We start from the raw sequence: 7246 nt of genomic DNA, 5'->3' as shown, positions 1-7246 counted from the left end.
GGATTTCCCGCTTATTATGCGCATGAATCTCATGTCAATTGCGTTAATTTTACTCTTATCTTTTTCTTGATAAGTCCATGTCTCGCTACCGTATAGTATAGTTGGTACAAATATAGAATTATGTATTGCCATTTTAGCTTTATTTGATGTATTTTTACTTCTGATAAAATACCTTTAAATCCCTTGAAATCTGTTAAAATCCTTTTAAATTACTGTCTATCTTTTCACTATTTTCAAATCCCTTCAAATTTTTTTAAATCTCCTTTTCAGTAGAAATAATTGATACATTGTCGACATATTGAGTTAATTAATGGAAGTTTCCTAATCTCAATCAAATTTATGATTATCACGACCAAATTGATTTTGAACGAATAAAAACGGCTCAAAAAATTATTTTGTTACCGTAACAAACAATTAAATTAGAGGGACGTTATAGATGACGAGTGTGAATCTATTTTGTGTTTTGCATTAAAAAATTAACGATACCAGAAAAAATAGAAGTTTGGTATTTTCTTTGCGGATTTGTCCGCAACTGTAATCTGTAAGCAACAAAGCAAGAAGCAATAAATGAACAGACTTCTCGCACTAACCCGGAGTTTGCTGACGGTCGCCCCATGTATGGCAGCTTGTTTTATACAGCGTGCATTGCGAAATTGCGATGCACTCTGCTGCTCGGGTACGGCTAGCCTGTTGCACGTTGCACTTGGATCCAAACACGCGATCCTGTCCGGCCATAGCAGCAGCAGCAGCGCACCAGTTAAATACACTTTGGCGTACTATACTCGATAGTGTCGTCACACGAACAAGGCCAAAATCTTGATGTCCAGGGTTGCCAGATTGGGCAATTTGATTTAGTTAATTATTACCTTCCAGCAGCTACAAGAAACTGAGGAAGTCCCAAAAATCACCCAAATAATGTATTGGGCGATTTATTTTTCAACGTTGGGCGACTTGGTCAATGCTCTGACAATCTTGTGGTTGCTAGGTTCTATTGGGGCGCTTTATTTTTCAAGTTTGGGCGACCTGGTCAAAGCTCTATCTGGCAAACCCCGATGTTGCAAGATTGGGCGATTTGATAAAATTAGTCTGTTACCTTCCGGCGACAAGAGATAGAGAAAGTCGCCAAAAATTCATGTATTTGGTGCTTTTTTTCCAATTTTGGGTGACTTGGTCAAAGCTCCATCTAGTAACCGTGTTGTTGATAATGATAGTTTAATCCAACAATACCATGTATAGTAATAATTTAGCGGCTGCATGTAATAACATTCTATACTTGCATTTTCAGTAGACCCTTGATTTTTAATTTATTTTTTACAAAACTTCATTGGATAAAAAGTGAAATAAAACAAAATCCAAAAATGCAAAGAGGCATTTCTTATAGCGACAATAAACGTGGGTACGAGCAGTTAATCTATAATTGTTGGGTAATCGACTATAGGGGTGGGTGATCTCGGTTAGATTATTATTTATGCATCGATAATTTCGAGCATTAGTGGTAGATTTAAAGACCATAACGATTATATTTTAAATTATTAAAAACTGTTTATTTAAGCAAAGACTCCTGTATATCAGTTTTTTGTAGACAAAATATATTTTTTACTAGAATCGTTTTTATTTATTATTAAAATGCTATTTATTAGCAATAAATTGTCATAAATTAACAATCTATAAACAGTTTATAATGTCTTAAACATTTTTTAAATCTATTACGGCCCATGAACGTACAAAAGACTTAGTCACTGGTGTATATGTTAGATAAATTATTTATAGATATTAAATAAAATCTTAAATGTCATTTTTAGGCAAATTCAATCATTCTGACCATCCTCAGAATAAAGTTACCTTTGATTTTATCGGGATTCTTCACTGGGGCCTAGGACCCAAATGAAACCTCTAATGTCTAATGATACCATTGTTACTATCAGAAAAACAATGCTTTGGCTATTTATTATTTTCTTGAATCATCTACACGTATTACCTACCGACCACGTATTTTCTTCACTTAATTGTTTATAAAAACCTATGTGTATGATACAACTTTAATTTTTGACCGATTTTATATACAAATTATTGTATTGTTCAAAAGAAAAAAAAATTAAAAAAGCTTAGAATACTAAATTCAGTTTTCTTCGGCGTTTTCTTCGTTTGTACTGTTCTGACTCAAGTTGTTTGTGCAGAGAACGGCTCTTTTGCCTTAGAATTTTAAAATTATCAATTCTTTTCAAAATTTATTTAATAAAGAAATTAGTATCGAATAATAATTATTATGCACACTCTAATGTCTACTAAGAAACCCGGGAAATAGCTTGAAATGGTAAAATAGATTTTTTTTAAATTTCGCATGTTGAAGAGAACGCGGTGAAATCGTGCGTAATGGCATTCCTTGGCCTGATGCTGTTAGGTCCGCAGTCCGCACCCTGACCTTACTCGCTATATCGGGTCTCTCTTGATTGCTTTCCGCTTTTTGTGCAGAGTGTGAACGCACCTGTATAATATTCATGCGAATTCATCTGTGTGCACTGTACTTGCATCGGTGTGTACTCTAATAGAGACGCTAAGTAGATTAGTTGAAGGGTGATTGTGCAAGTTTCTTATTCGCTTTGCTTCTATATACGAACCTACTTTCAAAGCTTTATCATGCCTTCAATTTTATTTACCTGGTGAGCATCGCAGAAGTCCACTGAAAAAATGGTTGGCTGGGACAACAAGCTTTTTATTAGTAGAGATGGTCTTAGCTGCGACAACTACTTCGATGATAAAATTAAATAACCAGTTTTGTGCGGCAACATGTCGTTTGTACTCCTACTTAGTTCATAATAGTATAGATCGTAATCGCAAACCTAACAAATAAAACTAGTCACGCATTAACCACTAATGTATTTTCCAACAAATAAAAGTAGTAAAGGTTATAAGTTTTGTACCTTGGCGACATTGGCAGAACTAAAATCTTAGCAGTGCACGCATTAATTTAACTTTTTGTATCAACGATGCACATTCCTAATATAAATCTTTTTTGTATACCAAATATTAATAGATATGCAAGTATGAAAAAAATATAAGGTACATTAAGTTGATGATCTTATTTATAACTCTCGCCCGTTTTCTATAAATTATTTAAGAATTTATATTTAAAATATCCTTCCCGAAATCTTCTGTTCCATACATAAAAGGTACGATGGGCATAACACCATTTAAACATCGTTGGATGGTCCACAGAAAATTTGAGGTACCCACCGGTGAAATGGCTCCCTACCTATACCTTTATTAGTTCCCTCACCGAAGCTATGGCTCACACAACCATATATCTTCTTCTGCTGTATCCGTACCCAATGAAACTATTGCCTATCGGTGCAGCAACTATTATAGATATGGCTGGGGCATAGTTATCAAAATAATATTGCTGATAGAACCATATGTTGCAATAGGTCAACCATAATTTTCTTTGCGTGCAGTATTTCGGACAGTAAAGTAAAGTTGGCTAGGATATGGGGTGAAATCATCTAGTCTAGTCTAGGGTAAGGAGTAATGTCGACTAAGTTACGGGGTTAAGTCGGGTAGGATAAGGGGTAAATTTGGTTCGGTATGTGGTAAAGTCGAGTAGGGTGCAGTGTAAATTTGGCTGGAGTAGAGGTAACATTATCTAGGGTACGGGGTAAAATCGGTTAGGGTACGAAGTGAAGTCGGCTAGAGTAGGGGGTAAAGTCGGGTAGGTTACGGGGTAAAGTTATCTAGCCCAGGTGAAAAATTTATATTTAGTTGGAATGCGTATTTTTTATTTCAATCATAAAAAACAAAATTAAACATTAAATAAATAAATTTTTGGACAAACGACAGAAGCTATGAAAAAAAATAATGATTTTTTTATAGGACGCGCAGTTGTTGTTTTAATCGTAAAAATATCATTAAAAATAATAAAATAACTTTTCTAATAAATGACACAAGCTACAATAAAATTGTATGTAACAAAAATTTTTGCCTTTATATCTACAAATTTTATGAAAATCACTTTACGCTAGCATGTTTGATTTTGGTTCAAATCGTAAAAAATAAAATTGAAAATAAACAAGTTAAATTTATGGAAAAACGACACACGTTGTAATAAGATGTTTAATAACACTATTTTTTACAGGATGTGTACTTTTTTAATTATAAAAACAACAACATGATAATACTTGTGTTTTAATATACCAATGACTATTATGAATTTTAACACTAAAAATTTATTGAAAATTTATTTTATTTGTTTGAAATTTTTTTTAATTCATCTTTTTGTTTTGAAAATTCATATATTTTGTTTAAAAAATTGTCGTTTCTGTTGAAAAATTTAACTTTTGGGTTGTTAATTCAACTATTTGGTTTTAAATGATTTTTTTGTTTGAAGATTCATAATTTGAGAGTAAATTTACTTTCTTTAGTTTTTGGTGGTTTGGTAAAAATATCAACTATTACACTTTTTGTTGAGAATTTATTTTTTTATCTCTGAGATTCATCGCTTCGGTTGAAAATTTAGTTATATATTTTGTTAAAAAATCCATTTTTCTTGGTTGAAAATCAATTGATTTAACTGAAAATTTAATTCTCCTAGTTTTGTTTCAAAATTCATCCTTTTGAAAACTCAATTATTTGGTGGAAAGTTCATCTATTTTACTGAAAAATCTTTTTCTTTTAGAAAATTAATCTTTTCACTTGTAAAATGTTGTACTCTCAAAATCTGATGATCAGTGAAAGGTTACTTATTGATTCAGTGAAATAACAACTTTTGAGGGTTGGCAGCACTGCGCCATGTCATTTAACAATCATAATAAAATAATATTTTAGTACATTCAATCAAAGAATCATAGCAAAAACTTAAAATCGATGAATCTGATAAAATATTAAGAAAGGTGAATAGTTCAGATGCTTTTAAATGACAAGCAACCTCACATATTACTTTAATTTCAAGATTGGATTGTCATGTACAAACCCGTTAAGTAAGTACTTCCTATACAAGTGAGAGTATTTTTATCCCGTAGATAATTTAGCAGGCTTACAGCCCGAAAATTAAGAATTTTATTGATTTAAAGAATTCTTCTTGATACTTAAGTAAAAGAGTAACAACAACGCTCAACTTAAAACTTTAGATGTTATGCTTAACATGATTTACTCTGGTGTTACTGAACTGATTAGTGAATAAGTCCGAAGTCACTGATTAATCAGTGAAATGTCTATCTACTATTTCAATAAGTGAATTTTTCACTGATTCATATTTAGATAGTATGTCGACTGTTACTAAAAGTGTTAAAAATAAATTTAGAAGCATACTTTTTTGCATTAAGATTATTTATTTCATTGGAATTTCTAAATTGAATTTCATTGAAAATCAGTGACGTGATTCTTACTGTTTGAATCCATTAAAATTTAATTAGAATCAGTAGCAATTCACTGAAATTCCTATCATTTTCTACTGGTTACCCCGCAGAACTTACTGATGTTTCAATGAAAACTCAGTATCGTTTCTATTGGAAAGCCAATGAACAATGACTTTCAAAGCCAATGATCAGTGAATCGTCACTGATTAACAATTTCACAGTGAAATTCCGCCGTTCAAAATATTGACGATAAGAATGCATGTATGTATGCATGTATCTATGTATGTATGTATGTATGTATGCATGTATATATGTGTATCTGAAGTTGGTTTCCGTTAAAGTGGTTAATACAATAATATTCCAATATGTCTACAAATCTTGAGTAGTGAACAAACATACTGGAAACCGATGGTATTGATATTAACTGTTTCTCATTATTCTGCTTGCAGGTAAGCCGTTCGCTGACTAGAATGCCGTTATGGGTTGAAGCTTGAAGGTCGAAAGGTGCATCTTCCGACAATGAGTAAGCATGACATTAACAATATTTCTTTTCAAACACCGATCCCACGATCTCGTCGCTGCACATTCAAAATTACTTATTTTACATATCACTGTAAAAGTCAGAGCTATTTTAACATCGACTTTGGTGTTAAATTAAACGGTGAAGTCTAAAGCGGCACTAAAAACGTATTTTTACGATTCCGTTGTTAATTTAATCTGCAGTAACTCACTTTTATCGAAAATATAATAATTTTTTTAATCAGGGTAACTGTAAGTCAGGAAAATTAAAAAAAAAAATCAGGGAAAAGTAAGGGAATTTCTATATAAGAAGCACTTTAAGCAACTAAAAAATGTTTTATTCCGTTATAAAAGATTCTACGTTCCAAATTTTACAGGATTAAGATTCTGGCCTTTCAATGTTAATGTTCAGGGAAAATTAAAAGTTGGTTTTAGTTAAAAATGATAGTGTTTGGTTGAATAATCAAAAATTATCTTAAAAAGTGATCCGCTTTGGTTGAAAATTTAAATGTTTTGTCTTTTTCAGTGGAAAATTCGACTAATTTGGTGGAAAATGAACTTTTTATTGAAAATTCATATTTTGCTTTTGAAAATTTAACTAAAATGTTTCTTGGTTGACAATTCAACTATTTTTTGTGGAATTTCATCTTTTTTGTTAAAAAATGTGTCCGTTTTAGTACCAGAAATTTCTTCTTTCTTGGCTAGAAATTAAGCTGCGGCTGATTGCAAATTAAGCCTCTTTGGTCGAAGATATTCAACTGTTTTGTTGAAAATTCGTCTTGTCTGTTGAATTATATCTTCGATTTGAAAATGTAACTATTATGTTAAATATTCGTTTCTTTTTTGTTGAAATTCGTAGAAAATCAGTCTTCTTGGTTGAAAAATAGTGGTTTTTTTAAGCTCTTGTCTTTTTATGTAAATTTCATTCTTCGTTTTTTTTGGCTTGAAAATTTAACTATTTGGTTGAAAATGTAACTTTTTGAAAAAGTAAAGTTTTGGCTAAAAATGTATCCTTTCGGTTTTAAAAACCAACTATTTTCTTAACAATTCGAATTTTAAGCTTGTGGGATTTCAATTACATATTTGGAAATTCAACTGTTTGGTTGCAAATTCCATTATTTTGTTATAAATCACGTATTTTTATTAAGAAGTCCTTTTGGACTAAAAATTCGTTGTTTTTTGTTGAAAACGAGATTTAAAATGCAACTGTATTTGGTTGAAGTTTAATCTTCTTTGTTTGAAAATTCGACCACTTAAATATTAATGGTCAGGGAAAATAAAAACTTGGACAGGGAAAAATCAGGAAACTTTGAAAGTGAAGCTTTTCGGCCATCCTGTTAATGCTTCCGTCAGTTCAATAATACGGACATGCTTGTATC

General features: G+C 31.5%; 1 protein-coding gene across 2 annotated transcripts in view; it reads left to right on the top strand.

Moving 5' to 3' along the window:
- LOC117179905 overlaps positions 1–7246 on the top strand; it is a 121814-nt gene that overhangs the window by 31194 nt on the left and 83374 nt on the right. The window contains exon 2 of one of the 2 annotated variants that reach the window (XM_033372106.1): positions 5798–5871. The exons of the other annotated variant lie outside the window; for it this stretch is intronic. The gene's annotated coding sequence lies outside the window, so the exon portion shown is untranslated. The remainder of the gene's footprint in view (positions 1–5797; positions 5872–7246) is intronic. 2 annotated transcript variants of the gene reach the window in all.

This window comes from Belonocnema kinseyi, chromosome 9, assembly GCF_010883055.1.
Source record: "Belonocnema kinseyi isolate 2016_QV_RU_SX_M_011 chromosome 9, B_treatae_v1, whole genome shotgun sequence".
Taxonomy (NCBI): domain Eukaryota; kingdom Metazoa; phylum Arthropoda; class Insecta; order Hymenoptera; family Cynipidae; genus Belonocnema; species Belonocnema kinseyi.
This window is presented reverse-complemented; position numbering and strand designations above follow the sequence as displayed.